We start from the raw sequence: 22,196 nt of genomic DNA, 5'->3' as shown, positions 1-22,196 counted from the left end.
GCATTTCAGCCCCAAAATGCTATTGCAAAGCTGGATATCAGATGACAACCCGAACAGCCTGAGGAAAAAATTTGAACCCATAAGGTAGGAATGGCAGCCGAGTACGGCAGAACCATGAAAGCACAACCAGCTTGGAGATAAGTTATAGTTAGGCATCAACCATGGGGGAAAGCAAAGCAGCACAGGGTAAAAGAGACAGGAAGCAATTTATCTTAGCAAGAGGCCATATTAGACAGGCTCTTCCATCAGTGATGTGATCTCCTTCTAGTCCCACATCCTCACCATAAGCCAGTGGCCTGGTGTGACAGGATTTGCAGCCTGCACTGGAACAAAGAGGGTTTCCTGCCTTCGTCTGCACAGGATGTTCTATGGCCACAATTCACTCCTCACAGCAAGAAGCAGTTATTGCCCCCTCGTGCTATGCAGAAAAAAAAATATGGAGCTTGTGGGAGGGGGACACTTACATTGTAGGAAAGCAAGGTACAACTGCAATTATAGAAAAAAAAATCTGGTACCTGGCTGTATGTGGCCATTGAAAGAGGACAGCAAGAGTGGGCATGAAGATGGAGGTGCTCTTATGTCGGAGAATCCCCAGAAGAAAGGCTTCCATAGCAGGGGCTAGTCACTTCATCAGACCACTGGACATCCTGGTGTTAAGACAAATGAGATCACAGAAGTGAATGAATACAACAGAATCAACCCGAACTGCAGTGACAAGTTACACCTGTGACTGGAACAGAAGGAGTCAGGACTGGGAAGCACTAGCAGCGCTGTGTGGAGCCCTAAAGCAGAAATAAGTAAAGAGGTTGCAGATAGGGACTGAGAGGCGTCAGAAGACACATAGAGCTGAGGGCTTAGACAATCAGAGAATAACAGGGTTCCAGTCAGGATGAGGAACAGGGTTGTGGGACTGGAAAGCCCAGGTTGAGTTAACAGCTAGACAGCAGGTCAGGCTGAGGCAGAGCTGTATATGAGGACACCACCCAGTTATCCTCCCTCTTTTGCATCTTTGATGTTTTTTTTTTCTTTTGCTCAAGCATAAGAAGTCAGTTCACTCAAAATGTTCAACAGGAACTCTTAGGGGTGCAGGGGGTCTTCCCTGGCATTGGTACTCTGTCCTATTCTATGGCAGTAAATACTCCCAAACAGTTATATTTGGGGAGATTGGCGAAGTTACTGCTTTTCTCCAGTCCTGTTCATAAGAAGGAAGCAGTACTATGGAACATGCCTAATCATTCTTTTCATGGGAATGTCTGTACCTATTCTGCTGTGAATGTTGCTGCTGGTATATGTTCCAAGAGACATAAGGTCCCTTCTCTTCCTCTTATACCTACTGACCACAGAATGTTTTCAGCCAGGAATCTTCTAGCTCAACCCATTGAAACATCCTTCTAAGTCACCAGAAATTCTGCTCTTCCACACTGGACCAGTCACCACTAAAATACAATTAAGGAAGGCTATTAAACATAGATGGCATGTCCCTCTATATGGGAACATGTGTTTTCCCAGGGGCGAGTAGTAGCAGCACACCTTGTTCTGCTGCTACTTCTCCCTGGGGAACATCCATGCCATGCACGCTCTAACATGCAGCAGGTTTCCCTGGGTGGTGCCAGCAACTGTGCTGGCCTCAGCAGCCTTAGCTGGGGGCCTCTAGGAGCTGCAGCCATGGCTCTCCTGCAGCAGGAAGACTGGCTAGCAGCCAGAGCATGGCTCCAGCTGGCCAGACTCCAGTTTTGGGTGACATGTGCTGCCACCATGGGCGCCAATGCACTTTTTTTTTGGCATGGGTTTTTTTGACCCTGGAATATCCCAGAGTCAGCCCCCCTTTCCCCATTCACCCGTGCTGCATAGTAGCAGTGCAGGGGCATCTACTTGTGTGGTGAATGGTGCTGCAGATGGGTCTGCAATGCCACATACCACATATCTGCACATGCCCAGACTCTTCATCTTGGGACTGCTTCCTTTAAAAAGCAGATGCTGTCCTAGTGTTTCAAGCACCCTCCAGAATCTGAGCTTAATTCAGTAGATCTTATTCTGCACTTTTACAAGAAAGTACTAGAAATAATTAGAGCCCACATGGGCATCTCAATGCGGTTCCCTAGCCACTATGATGGAGTCCTGAGGGCAGACTGCCAGATGTTGGTATTCCAAGGGAGGGTGGCGGATCTCACCAGAGCCCTAGATTGTCTTTTAGACTTCCAGTCTAGGAAGGGAGGCAGAGTGCATATTTCTAAAGTAACTTGGGTAGAAGGAAGAAGCAGTGACAGAGTTCCCCAAAGACACACCACTGGTGAGCAGATTTCCCTAAGGAACAGGTAGCCTTCAAGGTTACTGGCTAAATAACTTCCCATGAAGCGGAACATATCCTTTTGTCCCACTCTGTCCTGATGGGACCATTCAGCAGATTGCCAGGAAAATCTCACGGAGACTTCCATGGCACTAGTTGGAAAGGTACTTCATAGCCCCAAGACTGGTATGGCTTTGATGTTTGTGGGTATGATCTTCAAATACTGGGTCAGGTAGATTCATACCCCTGATGAGCACCTGAGACAGTTCTTACATTTGAACGCTAGAATGGGTGGAATATTGAATGTGTGGGCAGCTCAAAGCTGGATGCCCAGTTACATGGGCAGATAATGTTATAATAAGCATATGATGGGCAGAGTATCAGGCCAGATGTGCATCTTATAAACACCTCTGAATTTCTCAGGAACAAGTAGAAAAGCGTGCGTAACTAGGATGTCTTTAAGGAGAGATGTATTTTAAGTCTAACAAGAAGTCTTTAAAGAATGCAGTGCATTTACTGATGTACCTGCTCCCAAGCTGCACTCTTCTCATCGCATAGCTATAAGCTTCAGGCTATGCTCGTGGCAAGGTGACTAATGCTAACTTTGGTTCTTTCCACGAAGCAAACTTATAACAAGGAAATGAACCTCAGGAGGAAATGTTCCCTTTCCCAAAGCAAAGCCAAATAAAGTTCTCAACAGCTACAAACCTAGTATTTAAGAACTTGGGAAGGGTGGTTCCAAAGAGGATGGAGCTTAACTATTCTCAGTGGTGGCAGATGACAGAACAAGAAGCAATGGTCTCAAGTTGCTGCAAGGGAAGTTTAGGTTGGATATTAGGAAGAACTTTCTCACTAGAAGGACAGTAAAGCACTGGAACAGGTTACCCAGAGAAGTTGTGGAATCTCCATCTTTGGAGGTTTTTAAGACCAAGCTAGACAAAGCCTTGTCTGGAATGATCTAGTTGGGGATGGTGCTGGTTTGAGCAAGGGTTGGACTAAATGACCTCCTGAGGTCTCTGCCAGGCCTAATAGTCTATGATTCTATGACTTGGAGCTAAAACTGATTTGCAGGACAACCACTGGAGGCTGAGAATTAATTATCTGCACTACTTTTTCTTTAGACGGCTTGGTCTCAACTCTCCTGAATGAACCAAGAAAAGGATCAGGATTGTGAATGGCAGAAGTTTAACATCATATTGCAATGGAAGGTTTGGGGATGGAGTGGGTTGAGGGGAACAGAAATTAATTTTATCTCGCTTTCAGACTGGCATGAACTGTAGGGTTTTTTGCCTTCCTCTGTAGTGGGGGGCATGGTCCTCTTCCTTGTATTGCTTAAGTGTATTTTAAAAAGGTTTTTTCTGTTTCTGCAGTGATAGGGCACAGAAGAAGAGGTCAGGCACCGGAGAGGGATCCAGGAGAGACCCCGGGAACGGCGGAGGCAAGGGATCCGCCCAAACCGCTCACTGTGGCGCTTTTCTCCTCCCTGTACTGTTTTTTTTCTCCCTCTCATGGACGTCTCTCACCTGGTGGGACAGTTCAGCCCAAGACCAGGCATCCACCCTGGAAGGGAAGGGAAGTGGGTCCCCAAGGAGGCTCCGCGGCTGAGACAGGGGCAGGCAGAAACCTAGAACAGTGAGGACCGTGCCCGGTCCCCAGCTGATCACTCTGGAGGGAATCCCCAGCCACTTAAGCAGTGCTTGACAGCAATTAAGACTTAGCGGTTCAGCTTTAAAGTCCCTGGGAAGAGATCGGGGCAAGAAGGTGGACCCCTGAAGATCCTGGGGTAACAGCCCCGGGCACAGAGCCCCAGACCTTGAAGAAGCCCCAGGAAAGGAAAAGGGCAAAGGTTAAAGAATTTCAAAAAAAAGAAAAGAAAAAAAGAGATATAAAAAATAAATCAATAAAAAAAGCGGAATTGAAAAGTTGGCTCCAGGCTTGTCCTTCCTTTGCTTCCAAGTTCAGATTTCAGGCACTGGGCAGCTCTGGGTAAGAGACAGGCAGTCACCACCTTTCTTTTATGAAACTCCTATATCATCAAAGTCATGGCAGGCGGGAAAAGCAAGGGTGCCAGATCTCACTCAGCTCGACCATAGGGGTGCAGCCACCCCGAGGGGCCAGTGAGTGTCAGCAGGATGTCGGGGCACATGTCCTTACATGGTGACTGCCCAACATTTAGCAACAGAATTGTGTGTGTAGTTTTAAGAATAGGTTAGACAAGAACTTGTCTAGGATACTTTACGTAAGGATGATCCTGACTTCACCAGAGGGTTGGATTAGATTCCTAAGTCCTACTTTTCTGTAATTCTCTGAGCAATGCAATGTAAAAGTTTGGCAACTTTCTCTTTGATCTCAGTTTTCCCTTGGTATCAGGAAACCAAATTCTGATTTAAGCAACTTCTGGATTTAGTCAAAAGACACAGGGAGCAAAGGAGAAGGAGAAGAACAGCAAAAGGGAGCAGTGAGTTAAGAAGATTTATTCCCATTCCTTTGGGTTTAAGCAGATTGCTTGAAAAGTGACCTGTGAAGACCTGAGGAAGGGTACTTGGTACCCAAAAGCCTTCTATATCCCTCCTAAGTATACAGTTTGTTCAATAAGGTATCACCTAGAAATATAAAATATATATGGAGTAAATATATCTATCTTATTTAGTTAGTTTACAAAGGTGCATACATACCCTGCCTTCTGACTGACTTTAGACCAGAGCTAACTACCTCTGCCCCCCACAGAGTAAAACCATGAGTAAGGTTCTCCCTTTCTCCACGTGGTGGCAGCCTCCCATCACATTTCCCAAAGATGAGTTTGTCTTTTACCCGGTATTGCCAAGATGACACCTGCAGCATAAATGTGACCAGGTCAGGTTAGTCCCTTAAAACCTCCTGTGATGGAAACTGCTGCATCCTGGAACAGATGTAGCTAGTCAAATCCCAGCGTGTGCATTAACAACATAAGTATTGTTTTATTCAAGGCAGACAAGGTACTTTGGGTGAATCTGATATCTTTTATTAGACCAACTTAAATGGTTGGAAAACAATTATTAAGCAAGCTGTTGGGTTCAAAAACCCTTTGTCAGGCTACAGAAGTTTCTACAGTTGGTGTGTGGTCTTCCTGAGTGGAATGAAAAGTAAAGAAGCCAGAGGCTGGGCTGGTATGCATGCAAGACAGGTAGTCAGTGAAAATTTTCATTCCATCCAGGAAGAGCACATGCCAACTGCAGAAACTTCCCTAGCCTGACAAAGGGTTTTTGAACCCAAAGGCTTGCTTAATAATTGTTTTCCAACTATTTAAGTTGGTCTAATAAAAGATATCAGATTCACCCAAAGAACCTTGCCTGCCTATGTCCTTAGACCAACACAGCTACAACCTACACCCTTGTTTTATTCAAAGCATTCAGAATCTGCACACCAGGAATAGTCGCATAAAAATCACTAGAGACCTCTGCTCCCAGTTCCTCTCCTTTATCTTTCTGAGCCTGGCCTCAGACCTCTGTCTGCACATCCCCATGTCTCACCACAAGCTTCTGACTTTGCCATTTTAAGGTCTCCCCGCCAGACAGACATCTGGTGCTGTTGCTTTTATCGCCACTGCCCTCATTACTCTCCATGACTGCTAACTCTCATCTAGGAACCTGTTACAATTGGCTTATTCTGACAGCATGTCCTGTAGTACCACACTAAACCCTAGCAAGCTGTACACTTTCTGGGGCTCCTCCAAAGAATTATAGGTAAATAGGCAGTGGTGAACCAGCCTCTCTTACACCATCAGCATCGCGGACATACCACTGTCCGGAGAACATAGTATGAATGGAAGTACTGGATGTGAAGAGAGGGAAGGGTAGGGACTATGATGATGAAGTGTGTGTGTGTGTGGGAAAGGGGGGATGGGGGGACAGGGCAGATAGACCCTAGCCCAGAAACCTCTTTGCACAGGCCTTCTCTGATAACTAAAGTCTCAGTTTCCTTACTGGTTGGTAAAGCTGAAGGAGAACCTGGTGCTGGTCTCCAAGAGCCTGAATGTCTGAAAAGGGCGCCTTATTTGAGAGGTGCTGTCATATTACACAGCATTGGATGTCAGACAAATGTTTGTAACAACACATACATCAATTACAGTATATTGGTAAGTATACAGTATACTGTGTGTGAAGAGCCCTGAATAGGCCTGTGTGCGAGTCTGGACTGGAATTCTGCTACAGGCAGTGACAGAGCTGCCCTCAGGCTCCTTATCTGCTAAACTATTTGTTCTGGGTTTTTTAGTAAGAATTAGTAGTGACTGATGTGTAGCTGAGTACTGATGATGATAACAGCTGAATCCCTGCAAGTGGAGTACACAGAGAAACTCTGCCTATAAAACTGTCCTAAAGGACCAATTCCTCCCCCCACCCCACTCCTTTTATTCCTAAATCTAACCACCACTCAGACCAAAGCACAATAAAGCCTTTGTGTTTTGAAAATAGAGACTCTCTGGGGTGTGGTCAATGGTGTGGATGTGTGTTCTAGAAAAGTGGTAGGTGGTCAAAGATTGGGAGTCAGGAATAGAGCAAGCAAGATCTTTAAAGCAAGAAGGAAGGAAGAAAGAAGCAAAGGTACTGTTATTTCTGCTTGGAATCACTTTATATTGGTCACCAGTTCTGCCAGGGTCAGGCTAGCTGCAACTTGCAAGTGCTAAAGGACTCAGAAAGCCACAGACATCCAAGAGATAGTAATGTACATACAGAATAAATAACAGTGAGGATGCCGCTCCTGTGTAAGGACACTCTCCAGGCCTGCACTCCCTAGAAATTCAGAGGCAAGGACAGACTTACCCCTAGTGTGATTCCACTGGCAATTCAGGGTTTAGACCAGAGACTATTCTGACTCCTTCCCTTCAAGGAACACACCTGGAAAAGAGTATCTCAGGAGAGTCAACTTTCACTGCACAAGAGAGAAATTACCTTTGAGAAACCAAACAGCAACACAAGAGGCATTTCTTATGCACTGAACTTCATCAAGCCAACACTTTAGATTCTAGAAACACCCCTTAATAAGAATGGGACTGGGGAGTGGAAGGCTGCCTGCAAATGCATCAGCAAATTTGTCTTTTAAAGAGATGAACTGTGTTAGGACACTAGTGCCTGATCTAGCAGTCTGTTATCAGAGTGGGTGGATGTGACTATCACTTTTTGCTTCACACTGACCTCATCTGTAATGTTCCTATATGACTGGAGATTTATTACAATAGAATCTCATTGAAATTAATCGATTCTATTATTGGAAAGCCCAATGCTGGCAACAAGACCTAGTAAAGCAAGGTAGTTTCCTTCAGAGTCCTTTGACTGCTCTAAAGTTGGGACTAGCAGGCAAATATGTTGGCTGGCATGGTTGTCCACTGCAATGACCCAGAACTCCAGGAGAACTTCCTCTGGATGTATGAAAACTATTAGTGTCAGGTTCTCTGGATGGAGGTTTGCTCGTGCCTATTAAAATATTTGCTTTGCTAAGAGCAGTGAGCTTTTAAAAGGTAGGAATTTCCTCCTACAACTAGCAGGAAACAAGGTTGGCTTGTGTAATACCTAATACAGCAAGGAAGGTGACAAAAACAGGACAGTGCTTGAGAACACAGAAGATAGAGCAGTCCTGACAGGAGGCAGTGATCCAGACAGGAGAGGCTATTGTGAATTCAAAGCCTTGTTCTGGAGGGGTTTAAGGTGTAAGAGGAATCTGCCTGGAGCATACTAGCTCTCATGCTCTGGACTCTGTCCCCAACACCTGCTGCTTTATATCCTCCTTTTCCTCTGTCCCTTCTTCTGATAAAATTTTCCTGCATGTTGTGCCATCCTGTCACTAACCCAGGTTCTGCTGCCCCTCGGACCTCTCACAAAGCTCAGGCATGCAAACTTAATGTTATTCCTCATTACCATTCTGAATTTTCCATTGCCCTCCACAATCTCAGCTGCTGTTATATTCTTGGCACCTGTGTAAGTGAACTCAAGCTTTGCTTTTCTGATTTTCTATTGTCTGTTTATTAGGCAGACCTTTGTGAACCCAGCAGCTCACACTTTCCTGAGGTGCCAAGTGTAAAATTAATATCGACTAAAAATCTGGGCGCTTCTTTCTGGACTCAGAGCAGATATTTTGAGTTAATGGGAAAGCTATAGTATTTCACACCCATCATCAACTTTCTAAAACCCCTGAAAGCATGTGGCTCATTTATAACTGCAGCATTAACTCTTAATGGGCCTTGTCTTTTTATTGGTGGTCAGATGTTTCTTGCAGCCAGCTCAGTACTCAGATTGCTGTAGGCTGTTTCTGGGAAGCTTCCAAGAGTTATTACAGTCTCCCTCAGGCTCTTGTCATTTGCAAATCAGCCAGCAGGAGGTGCCAGTGGATCAAGTACCTGTCTCTTATGGATTCCCAATGCCAGTTGCACCCCTCCACAAGGCTCCTCAGCTGCACAGGCAGGTGAAGCCAAAGGCTCATCCTCAGCACAACTGTTTAATGATAGCTTTGTTGTTGTCAAGCTGGTGCAGGTGAAAAGTCCTGGCCTGCCATCCAAGTCTATTTACCCATGTAACAGATGTCACGCAAAGACCAGCTGTGCATGCTTTGTCTGCTCTTCCTGCCAACAGTCTTCCAACCTGATGCGGAGAACCCAGATCTAAGGTGAGGGAGCCAATCAGTCTTTGGGCCCTATGCCAGCCTTGATTTCCCTGCTGAGAGTACTACAAAGGAGCCAGGGGGAGGAAAGAGTGCAGACTGTGTTATCTAGTGCAGTAGGTCTCAAGTTTTTTTGTACCGGGACCCATTTGTAAACATCAATGGCCAATCCCGATCCAGTGCCCCTCATTCCCGACTTGCTGCCCCCACCCCCAGGCCCCCCTGACCTACACACTGGGGGTATGTGGGGCCCCAAGCAGCCCCTGCAAAGGAAAAGCCACAATTTCCCACATTTTTCTCTTTTAAAGTTTATCAATCCATTTTTAAAGTTTGTCTGTGGCCCTTTCATATATTCTTGTAACCCACTTTGGGGTTGTGACGCATGGGTTGAGAAATGCTGATCTAGTGAGTCCTGGATCAAGACCTAAGCCTCCTTTTCTAATGTACAACAACAAGCCCTCAGAGTAGAAGGACTTTTCATCACCTTAACCACTGCTATATTCAAAACAAGGTTCTACTAGGAAAGCATAAAAGGCAGAATTGCCTTTGAATACCCTTTCTACTCCCTAGCCATTCAGCCCCTCCTTTCACTGTCAACATAGCAGAGGCAAACAACAATTGCTGGCAAAAATATCTGCATAAAAGTGCCAGATCTCTGCATAAAGACTGTAGTTTCTGGGCCCATTTCAAGATACTGTAGCTTTCATTGAGTTTGGTTGCTGTTATCTACCACAGTAAGCACTCAGGAGTGCTGACTGCTTAGTAAGGACCAAGGGCCTGATTCTACTGTTATACACCTTGGGTGCATCTACAGATGCCATTAAGACTGTGATAAACTCCAATGCAGTTTGTTCCAGAGTTTACCACAGTGCCTTAATAGCATGTCTAGATGCTCAAACTGCTGCAATCCAGGGCATATGTGCAGATGCTGCACCCAGGACCACAGCAGTCTGAGCCAAGACAAAGCAGCCCTGGGCTGGCAGGTGGCCTAGGGGGTGAGCCCTGGGCTCCAGGAGGTAGCATCAGGTAATGGAGGGGCTGGCTAGGGCACAAGAGTGCCCCAGGGTGTGGAGCCCTGTGGCAGGGTGGTAGGCAGGGGTCTGGTCCCCTGCTAACTGGGCTGAGTGCAATGGGTCAGCATTTACATGTACATTTAGGTGCAGTTATTTTCACTGCCGTAAGATAGTACTACCCTAACAGTACCATCTTACAGCAGCAAAAATCAGCTTGCTGCAGTCTTAATAACATTGTGTATGTAGTCTATGATGCTTTACACTGCAGCAAATTAGTCTACTGAGCAGTTAAGCACATGTGTAGATGCACCCCAAGTAGCTGATAGCAGCAGCATAAACTAGATGTAATACGTCTTCAATTCCAGGTGGTGCAAATGGCTACAAAGTGTCATACAAGGTCTCATTTCTGTCATTGTAAATCTGCGCTGAACAGCGTGATACAGTATAGACCTACCCAAATCAGTTTAATGGAAATCACAAAATCTGGCATTGTCTGCAGAAGTGGGCAATGTCCATGAGATCTGGCCGGGGGGGCGGGGGAAGGGGGACTTGCTGAAAATAAAAGGCTGGCTCCCCACAGAGGGAAAGGAGGGGAGTGCTGGCATGAGGGGGAGCTCAATATGGCTGCCACCCCTCCCTACTGCTTGGTGGAGAGGGATGCCTGTCATGTGGCCCTGCCCCTCTCCACCAAATGGCAGCAAGGGGTAGAGCCACATGACAGACAGCCCTCTCAGCCAATCATCAGCGATGGCTCAGACCACTGCAAGAGGTGTGCAGGAAGGGGGAGGGGGGCCAATGATCAGCCTGTGAAAATGGTGATTGGCCCTGCAACCTCTGCACAAAATTGCCTGGCTTCCTCCTTGACTTGGGTAGACTCTTAAGTATAAAAACAGTGGTTTTCAACCTGAAGTCCACAGGCCCCTGGGGGCCCACAGACTATGTCTAAGAGGTGTGTGAAAGATGACTATGATGAATCAAATGTATGTGAATATCTACATTTGCAATTTAAAGGGGTCCACACCTCCATTTGAAATTTTTTAGGGGTCTGCAACTGAAAAAAAGGTTGAAAACCACTGGTAGAGAGAGATCCAAGCAAGTTGTAAACAAACTGAGAAGAAGGGCAAATCCACCCACATATAGCTCGATGCTAACATAGTTGAACTGCTTTTAATACCCAATTTAACATGTTTAGAGCCAACTCATCTTTACTGCGGTCCACACTGTGCAGCATGACCTGAGCTACACTGAGGTTCAACAACTTACAAATGGCTTAGGGCAGCATTTCCCAAGTCATCTGTGCCCTACATGATGGTGCACATAGCTGAATGCTCCAATAACCTAGCTTCCTCTCCTCCCTCACAAAGTCCTCCAAGCAGCAAAGTCCATGTCAAAACTGTCTCAAAGTGGCAGATTTTTCAACCTCGCATGGGGAAACATTAGTCTAGTTTAACCCATTAGACAGAGTGATCATCTCCAAAGTCAAGGTTTGGATCTGTACAGTGAGTTCCAGGATGTTGACATGCAGAGCTCTGGTTCTGCTCTGTTTCCCCAGAACTCAGTAATGAGCTAGAACAGCATTTTTCACCCAATGGGTTGTAACCCCAGGCGGTTAATTGAGGGAGGGTAAGATCTTAAAAGTCTTACTGCAAAGAAAATCTCATTCACCACATACTCAAACCTTTTACAGTTGCATTACTCTCTGCTATCATCTGGAAACATACATACAAACCAATTATACTGGCTTATCATCAGTACACTTTATAACTAATTTTACATTAAATCTAAGAGGGAGGGGTCTTTTTCTTTTCTTTTCTTTTTTTTTTTTTTTAACTTGGAAGGTGTTGCTAACTTGTATAGTTTGAGAAATGCAACCCTGCATTAAAGTACATGGGGCACAAGTCAGCTTGGTAGCATCACTTACGAACATTTATGAACTTGTCCCTTTGGAGTTACCCATATCTTCCTGAAAAATATTGCTCTGTACAAAGTCCAGTACTATTTAATGTCTTAGTTAAATAGTTGGAGGATAGAATTGACTAAATGCTTAGTAAATTTGTGATTACACCAAGCTGGGTAAGGGAGACGGCACTTGGGAGGATAGGATTAAGAATCAAGATAACCTTAATAAATTGGAGATATGTGTAGCAGGGCACTAAGGTGCCTGCTACTTGGAAAGCCGGAGTAGTGGCTCAGGTGCTGGCTGCTAGGGGCAACCAGGATGAGCTGAGGGTCCACACCTGGAGAGTCAGCTGAGACAGTAAGCACATGTAGACAGGACCAAGAAGTGCTACAGTACACAATGGGATTCAGAGAGTATATTCTATTATTAAGCAGGGCAAACAAATTGTACAAAGTATGTTCAGCATTCCTGCTTCCCCAGAGCACACCATAGGCCTCAAAGCACTTCACAGAAGTAGAGAAACATTATTTCCACAGATAGGGAAATGAATACACAGATAAGTGAAGAGACTCAGCCATATGACAAGTTGGGGGCCTACTTAGGAAGAGAAAACCTACCTCCCATTTGCTAAAACAACATGGATTTCAAGGAATGCTCTTTTTTAAATAAAAAGACACGTAGTCTATTATCTGCAGATACTTAAAAACAATTGAACCTAGACCTGTTAAAGGTAAATTGCCATTGCCCAAATGAATGCAGCTTGTTTTATGGGATCAAAGAAAAATACCAAAGGAACCTGATTTCTGGATTATATACCAGCTGTAAAAACTGTGGGTCACAGAATGCTCCCCAGAGAAGCAGCTCAGACACTAATGAAACATAGCACCTATAAACAGTGTAATGAAACCCCAATACTGCATACTGGTCTGCACTAGGGCTGCGTGAAGCTTCGCCGGCTGTTTCATTTTGACACTGTTTCAATGCGTTTTGAGCTCAAAACAGTGACACTGAATTGAAACAAAGGGCTTCGGAACAGCCTTGAAATGAAAAGAGGGCATTCAAAATGTTTCAAAACATTTCAAATTTCGAAGCACCCAGGTGGCTGGAGGCAGGGGAGAGGCAGGGCTGCGCTCCGAGTGGCTCCACAGCCCCATGTGGCTCAGCCCAGCAGGGAGCACAGCCCTGGCTCTCCACACTTCCCACCACTGGGCTGCACTCCTTGGGGCTGGCAAAGCCGATCAAAGAGCACCGCCGGCATTGCCTGCCTCTTGGAGCCCAGCCAGCCCCATGGAGCACAGCCTGGAGGTGGGAGGTAGGCAGAGCCAGTGCTGCACTCTGCCTTTCCTCACAGGGCCCAGTTCCACGGGGCTTTGAGCCGCCAGGAACTGAGCCCGGTGGAGGAAGGTGAAGCGCAGCCCCAGCGCTGCTCTCCCATTTCCCCCACCAGGCTCAGTTCCATGGGGCTGCAAGCTGCTGGGAGCTGAGCCCGGTGGAGGGAGGTGGGGCGCAGCCCTGGCACTGCACTCTGATTCCCCCCACCGAGCTCAGTTCCGTGGGGCTGTGAGCCGCTGGGAGTTGATTTCCCCAGGCCGGAAAGATCGGTGCTGTCGCTGCACCAGCCAGAAGCACCAGCCTCCTGTCATCAGGCAGGCAGATCGGGGGCTCGCCCACACCCCCAGGAGGGCTGCAGGAACTATGCTGGACTGCTCCTGGGGGTGCGGGCCCCCAATCTGCCTGCCAGATGACAGAAGGCTGGTGCTGCCAGCTTGTGCAGCGGCAACACCGATCTTTCTGGCATTGGGTATGGGCTCACAGGTGCCAGCATCAGTCTCCTGTGATCTGGGAGGCAGACTGGGGGCCCACATCCCATGGATCAGTCCAGCACAGCCCCCGCAGCCCTTCAGGGGGTGTGGGGAAGCCCCCAGTCTGCCTGCCGGATCACAGGACACTGGTGCTGCCAGCTGAACGCAGTCCATGCTGGGAAGATCAGTGCTGCCACTGGCCCCAGCCAGCAGCACCAGCCTCCTGTCATCCAGCAGGCAGATCAAGGGCTCCCCCGCATCCCCGAGAGGGCTGCAGGGGCTGTGCCACACTGCTCCTGGGGGTGCAGCCCCTGCTCTTCCTGTCAGATGACAGGAGGCTGGTACTGCTGGCTGGGGCCAGCAGCAGCACTGATCTTCCTGGCACTGGCTGCAAAATAACCAATGGGCAAAACATCAGGACAGCAGAGTTTCAACTAAACGAAATGGAACAGTGTTTTTGAAACTAAACAAAACTGGAAATGAAACACTGTTCCGTCGTAATGCTGAAATGCAAATCGAAGCAAAACAATGCTGTTTTGCACAGCCCTAGTCTGTACTGCAGGTATATGGCAATATTTCGGGTGCACAATGTGAAGCCTTATGATGAGGAAGTATCTATATCTGTACAACTACACACTGGAACTACAAACTGTTCTTTTTACTCAGGATAGGTGGGAGTTTCAGAAGCACTTGGTATTAGTTTAACTTGTCTCCTACTGAAATCAGCTGGAAACTTTCTGAGCAGAGCTAGAGGAGATGAGAATGTCTGAAAATCCCACCATATGCATAGGAGGCAGGTGAAAGAGACAGAAATGCTTTGGCATTGAGTGAGAGTCATTGCTTCACTCAGTTCATTAACTAAATACTTTGTCCTTTAAGAAATGTGGCACTGGAGAAAGTCTTGTCTTTGACTGGGGACAGACATTATATGTAAACCGGCTTAAGTGATCAGAATCTAGTTTAAACCTGTAAAAGAACAGAATTTTTAACGCACATAAACCAGTTTGAAAATGGCTGGAACTGGCTTGAGATAAACCTGATTAAATGTAGTATCAGACTTTACTGATTTGGGTCAAACCTACTTATGCAATGTCTGTCCCAGACCCCTTGCTGGTTTAAGATAAGCCAGAGTCCCCCAGCATCCCAGCATGCTCTCTGGGCTGGGCGGGGCCCTCTGCTCCACAGCAGGGCTGGCCCCTTCCCTCTATTCCCTGGCTGCAGCTCCAGCAGAGACTGCAGGCATCTGCCTGACTTCTGCCTGCTAAGCAGGGATTATTCCCCCCACCCCTCTGCTTTACAGACACCTCTCAGCATTAGCTAGCAGACCACATGCTGGATAGTCTGTCCTGTGGGAGACAACAAAAGCAGACAGGCTTTTTAGAACTAATCAACTGGTATCTGATAATGTCCTTCCTTGGAAAAGCTGTTTAAGAGCTTCAACTAATGGAGAAAGACTTTGTTTTCTTAATGGGTTGATAAACATGGAGTTAGGGGTGATAAACATTCCCTGCTGGGCTGCTCCCTAGTCCTGCTGCGGCCTGGCCACACACCCCTCAGCTCAATACTGTGGAAGGGAAGGAAGGGCTGCTCTAGCACCCCCTGACTTCTAGCTTGAGCCACTGTAGGCATATGCCTGCTTTTTTTTTTCAGTTCAGCGGGGATGCCTGGGTAGTTACAAACCGGTTTAGCCTAGCCAGGTTAGACTAGCCTGAAAAGACTAAGTCAATTCAGGCTCAGGCTTTTTGAATGTCAGTCACATGCCTTTGTCTTAGAAGATCTTGACAGTGCAAAAATGGATGCTCCAAACTCTTCAGCTGTTTTAAGATTAGCTGAAATTACTTACACTGACCACATTAGGAGAAACTAAATTATATCAAGAGGGAGCAAATTCCCTGACTACTGTAGTATTCCTACCACCCACCATCTCACATCAGTAAATTTATGGAAGTCTAGATGAGTCAAATCTGAAATGGGAAATGAGTACTCGGAGCCCCTTTTAGGAGGTTGGTACAACTCTCTTCAGTTAATAGTAGAAGTTAGGTAATGGACAGGGCTCAAGGGAACCAGGGTCAGCACTGTACCATCAGCGGGTCAGGAAGAGGAAGTACAGTACGTTTGGTAATTGGCCTCTCCATGCCCCAGCCAGTGGCTCATTGTTCCTTCTGTTCCTGCCTTTTCTCTGCAGGGCTCCCTATCCTCAGGCTGAGAACATTTCCCCCTTGGAAGGGTGCTGGCTCTTAAGGGACACTGCCACCAGGCTTTTCAAATTAGTTCAATACAAGGAACTAGGAGGCCTTTCCAGGGAACTGGAGTCCCCTTCCAGTGGGTGAAGGGGACTCCACTGCCTTTGGTTGGAGGCCATTCCAGGAGACAGAGACCAGTGATGGCACTTTGGCACAGGGCTGCCTTCAGCAAGTCACACTAGGGGTGATCTCTGACCACCAGATCCTCTATTCCCAGCTTGGCGCCCTCCTGCACTATAGACGAAGATTAGGTGCTGTACTGGGGTTCACTTACTCTGATGGCAAACACCATTGTCTGATGGCTAAAAATGGGCAGCTCTAAGCATAACTGCCTGAGGCTGGTCTGCTGACCTCCCTCACTCCTAGCTACGGCAGCCTTGCTGAAAGAGCTGAGTGCTTCTGGTGGGTTACAAGTGATTCTGTTGTCACCAGGAAACACCATCTGCTTTTATTTTTTTTAAAACTTTTACAAAAAATAAAAAAAATCTAGAAATGCCTTTTCCTCACTCTTCCGCCATATTTTTCCCAAAGAATGGACTTCTGATGATGGAGGAACTCCTGACAAGCCTCTCATTTATTTAAATTATATTTTAAAATGAGTCAGTGTTAATACTTTTTAGTTAGCCAGCTAGGTGCTGTTCATTCCCATTAAAATAAACTTACTTTTTAAATAAATGAATGGGACATTAACTGTGTCAATAAAACTGGTAAGTTTAGGACATATGTTCTAGGATCAAAACATTTTCTGAGGCTATACACAAAGTTTGGCTGTCTGTGTGCACAGGCAATGTTTAAATCCCTATAAAGCACCTTAAGCAGTTTGCATTCCACAGATAAAGGAATACTAAGTTCCAAAAAAAGAAGCCAGGCCTTGATTCCCTAGGCATTTACACGTTGTGCTTAAGGGTGAGGAAGAGAGTAACCTCACTGAAATCAAATTAAGCATATGATGTGAGCTAGTAGGAGTGATGCTTTATCACTCCGCTAATCTTTATTCCTTCCTTGTGTAAATGCCACAGTGTCATAGAGCACTATGTAAGAGCTAGGTATTATTTTTATCTGAATCTACGTAGTAGTATATTTAGATACAGCATGGCTGCATTTGTTAATTGATACTTGTAGAATTATGGGTCACAGAATCTTAATGAGAAATGGTCACTGATTGCCATCATTATTATGCCGTTTGTCTAATCAGAAATATGAAAGTATGCATTATTTAGTAAGCTGTTTATGCCTGGAAATAAGGTCAAGATTTTGCAATAATCATACAGTTATGATTACGATATTTTTCTTTTGGAGACTCTAGCGTAAATTAAACTGACTTAAAAAAAATATCAAGTCTGTCATTGCATCCTTGCAGGGCAGAGTTAAGGTTGTTTAAGGGTCTTACCTGCATTTCAATGCACTAGCGTGCTCAGATTCTTTAAATCCTTCATCTGAATGAGATTCCCTAGGAATCTAATGCTCTTTTTTTTATATAGTTAAAGGTTGCTGTGATACTATTTTACACTTAAGGCACAAGTATGCACTCCAAATCTCAAACTCAGTGGGCATGTCTACACAAGACACTATGTCACCATAGTGACAAGCTACCGTGACGTAGTATCGGTGGGCACTAACTGTGACGCTGCTGCTACTGCTCAGTAGCTAGTTGCTATTGCACAGTAGGGTTGAAAACGAGCTGTGCACCGCCAGGACTGCACAGGACTGGTGGGTACTGCACAGTCATTTAGTACTTGCTAAATGACTGTGCAGTACTAACTGCGCAATCAGAGGCACGTATATACGCACCCAGCATAATTTAGCTGCTTTCTTGACATAAGACCAAAGGATCTTTAGACTCTAATCTTGCAAACACTTTTACACATGCTTGTTCCAGGGGACTGTTGATGTGTGAAAAATACTTGAGAACAGTACTGATACCAAAGTACTTGTGGTATGGGCTTATAACAGAGAGTTAGGCGTTCTTGGGTGGGTTAACTTTAACATTCTCTTCCATTGTGGGTTAACACCAGATATGCTCCATGCAGCAGCCCTAAATATTCCACAAGAAAGCTTTTTGTGTATTAATATAAAGGCAAAAGCCAAGTTGTTTTGATTTTCCTGGCCTGAAGGCAGATTGCATAGTTTTTGCTCCCTGAACCAAGGCAGTTGGCGTTAAGCAGTGAGCCACGGCTTTAATATGCCTGCTTCTACAGGTACTATAGTTTAATAAAATGCACTGTAGTGAAACATTCATTCTCAATTCGCAGTAAATAGTTTGAAAACCATTCCCCATCTCTATGACTTGCCCATGATATAGCAGGGATGTTTTAAGCTTGCTTCGCTAATGCAGCCTCAGAAATTTGCATCTGTTCAGAGAAAGATTCAAGGCAAAGGAAAGTGGATACTAATACAGGAGTCTACATCTGGATTGGTGAAGCAGATAATCCGAGATTAATTTCATCTGACAAAATAAATCTATTATTAAAGTGTCAGACTCTGGTGCATAACTAGTAGCTCTGAGAAGGCTGGAGATGCAATTCAGTGTTTGCATTTGTGGAGTCACGCGTTTGGTGTTGCCTGCAGCTGTGTGACATTCCTATGGAAGAAGCTAAAATCCATTTGAATAGGGCCAAGAGTCTCCTATTTTATTACTTAGGTCCTTTGGTTTGACTGAGCAGTGAGCCTCTATGGATAGGTCTATGCTGCTTCCCCAGCACTGCTGAGTACATTGCCAATTGCACAGCACATCAGCCAGACCTAGAAAAAAGGCAGTGAAGACAGTGTGAGGATGCCCCAGCTGCCACTCTTGAGATGCCCATCACAGTAGTGCTTGAGGGCAATGACAAGGGTTCCATCATGGTGGCTTTGCTTCCTCATTTTCAGGTTTGAGCAAGGTTGGAGTGGATGGGCAAGGTCATATTTCTTGGAGGTGCTCTCAACAGCACAGGGGGACCAGTATAGACATACCCTCTATGAAAGAGTCCCAATCATTAACTGCAGACTGATTAATACAGGGCTTGTCAAACTCAAAGGTGGACTGTCTACCTACAGCCTAGGCCTGGGAACTTTATTTAACTACACAGACAAGGATCAGGAAGGAAAGCTACAGAGGGATTCAATCCATAATGTCTAATTCACTACAGCCCTGCATCTTGTGTGTCAGCTACAGCAGTACAAAGTAAAGGTTAAACTGGTATATGGCACCAGTTTTGCACTGGTGTCAGTGACTATACACAGTGGGCACATCTACACATTCATTAATACACCATAGTTACTGCACATTAAGTTTACTACCTGTAATAACAGGTACTAACTCAATGCACAGTAACTGACGCTACTGTGCAATAGCACCAGCGCATGCCTTTTGGTGACACTAATGCACAGTAGCCCAGTTCTACTGTGCATTAATGCAATAACATGGTGTGACAGGAGGCATACTTGGGGTCAAGCTGTCCTGCTCACCTGTCTATATGGGGCAGTCTGCCAAGTCTCCCCTGCCACAACTTTACTGGAATAAACTGGTGGTAAATGCAGGAATCTGCCCATTATATGCCCTGATGCCAGGAGTCACTATCCATAGCTCTGTATCTCCCCTACACCATGGCCCATACCTTGAAGATGGCATCCGGAATGTAATTGTACTCCTGGCCTAAAGCCGGACCAAACTTAGTCCTCTGTCAGGCCTCTTGCACACACTCATACTGCCTCTCTCCCACTGGGGCCTCCTTCACTCTGCCCTCTCTCACAGGGTTTCTCGCTAGCCGCATGATACTGTGCCCCCTTCACTCTGCCCTGCTCCCTTTTGGAGCAGCTCCTGTAGGGATCTGATGGGGCTTATCAGATTCACTCTTTGACATTAGGAGGCTTTTAGTTATTTACTGTTTCTTGTAAAAGCTCCCTCAAATGATAGACCACTTAATTTTCATCATATTGCACCAAACTAATGAACCTCTGTCACCCAATGAGTACAACTGTCACTCAATGAGGCTGCAACGTGCCGCCTGTTGGCCTCTCCCGTGATCCTCATCTGGGTAGTGGCCAGCCAATGCACTGGGCATTGGGTTAAGCTTGCCCCAGCCCCTCACTGGGCAATTCTATACACCAAAACACACAACACATACACACACTCAACAGTTATGGGGCTGGCCCATGTGCTGCCCTTCAAGCAGTATACTCAGCATGGCCCCCAGTGATGCCCTTTAAGCCCCTTCAGCCCTACTCAGCACCTCCTAATGCACAGTCCTTCAGGCCGTAAGGACACACCCTACTCTGTGTGGGCCACACTACTGCCCCCTCTCTGAGTTGACACTACTGCCCCTGTCTGGGGCCTCTGGGTCTTGTGGGGCTCAGGTGGCTGTAGATGTGCCTGCCCCCCACTCCTTCATTGGGGGTCTTACAGCCCCTGGGGCTCAGGTAGCTGTAGCCATGCCTGGCCCTTTTACCCAGTGTTGTGGGGGCTGGGGTTATTAAGGCACCCCAACCCACCTTTCACTGGAGGAGCTAAATGGTCATGGTATTTCCTGGGGGTTGCCCCAGCACAGGCAGTCCCACCAGGCCTCCCTTCCCCAGCAGGGTGAAGTTTCAGGTCATGCCCAGGACCGGGAGCCTCCTTGCCGTCCCTATAGGTCCTGCCTTACCTCTGGGATGTTCCATGAGCTTCAGGGGAGCCAGCTGATGTTGCTCCCTTGGCTACAAGCTGCTAACTGCTGAGTGTCTGGCTCGCCTTTGTTTGCAAATGGCCACCTTAATCAGGCACCTGCGGGCTGCCTGCTCCCGCCCTTAAAGTGGCAGGCACCAAAGTTGCACTGCCACACACAGCTTTTGCCACGATGTGCTAATGTGCAGTAGAATTAACCTATAGAACATTCAGCGTCTCATGAAGACATGCCCAGTGTAGGGCAATGGTGAATGGGCTTACTGGGCTTTCCCTCAGAATTGATGCGAGTATCAGTGGAAGTCTCTAGGCTATATTCAAGAGTGACAAATGATGGCACATGTTAATCTCTGGGGAAAAAGTCAGATTCAAACACATGTACTAGGAACAGTACCTGAATTTGAATCAAAGTAGCAGTTAAGGGGTGTGCACTTCAGTATGATGCCTCTAGGCCATCTTGCCTGGTGTGAAAGAACAGGATAGAGAATGATAATTCATAGCCCTGTATCTGAACTGTGAGAACAACACACAGGTATTATATTTTTATAAGAAAATATGGCCACAGAGTGGTATAATAATAATAATAATATAATATAATACAATAAACTATAACTACATGAAATTACAACTCAGAGAAATGGCTTTGAGCAACAGAAGGGAAGCTGCCTGGGTTACCATTTTCTTCTTTCACTAAAACAAGACCAGACTGGCTGCTCTCAGAAGGCAAGGACAGACCATGACAAACCCTAGGCCAGGGATTTTCAATCTTTTTAGATCATTGTACCCCCCATGGCAGCCAGACATGGAGCAGTGTACCCCCAGCCACTGAGCTGGGGTGAGGGGGGAATGGGGTGGTGCAAGGCCTGATGCTGAGCAGGGACAGGGCAGGGGGGTGCAGCTAGATGCAGAGCGGCACCTTCCCCTGCCCACTGAGGATGGACCGGCGGGCGGCGCCTGCGTGGCAGCACAGGATGGTACATGGTGGTAGTCCATCCCTGCCTGCCTGTGCATACCCTCTAAGGTCTTCTCAAGTACCCCTGGGGGTACACAGACCCCTGGTTGACAACCCCTGTCCTAGGCTAATTCACATCAGTCTTTACATTGATGTAAATTACAGTAGTATCAGGCAAGATAGAAATGAAACTATAATGGGGTAGCAGCATGCAGTAGGCAGCTATCGCTGTTTCTTGTCACTAGGTCTAGCAAATGCCTATTCCAGGATGGATGTAAAAGATGAAAGCGAAACTGGTATTATACGTACCAGTAGAGTTTTACCCTGATTGTTTCTTGAGAAATTCTCTACTGGATCAAGCGAAGTGGCCTCAGTTTAGGATTTGTAGTATCTGCCCACCGCCTTTTGACACTGCTGTAATGCCAGTTACATTGGTATAAACATGGTGCATCCAGCCTTTCACTTCCTCAACCCTTACATGATAGAAACTTAACTGCTCTTCAGCCTGGTGCCTCTCAAAAATTAAAAGGGAAAGCAGAGAGAACAAACCAGGAGAAGGGAAAAATAAACCATTTGCTCTTCAGTGTTCCCTAGAAAGGGCTCTTAGCTGCTTGTATTGAACTAATGCCTACATTCCACACACCAGACTACTCATTTCTATCACCAGTTTGTCACGGGCAATTGGGCCCTGAAAGGTTAATTATTAAATTAAGAAGATTTTCAAATAACA

At 46.2% G+C, this 22,196-nt stretch overlaps 1 protein-coding gene across 1 annotated transcript in view; it reads right to left on the bottom strand.

Moving 5' to 3' along the window:
* LOC109318301 (high mobility group protein HMGI-C-like) overlaps positions 1 to 7,164 on the bottom strand; it is a 36,049-nt gene extending 28,885 nt beyond the window's left edge. The window contains exons 1-2 of the mRNA XM_019547471.1: positions 7,087 to 7,164; positions 516 to 647 (exon numbers count right to left, since the gene is read on the bottom strand). The gene's annotated coding sequence lies outside the window, so the exon portion shown is untranslated. The remainder of the gene's footprint in view (positions 1 to 515; positions 648 to 7,086) is intronic.
* Positions 7,165 to 22,196: the final 15,032 nt, after the last annotated feature.

Source organism: Crocodylus porosus, unplaced genomic scaffold (genome assembly GCF_001723895.1).
Source record: "Crocodylus porosus isolate Cpor-Errol unplaced genomic scaffold, CroPor_comp1, whole genome shotgun sequence".
NCBI classification, from domain to species: Eukaryota; Metazoa; Chordata; order Crocodylia; family Crocodylidae; genus Crocodylus; species Crocodylus porosus.
This window is presented reverse-complemented; position numbering and strand designations above follow the sequence as displayed.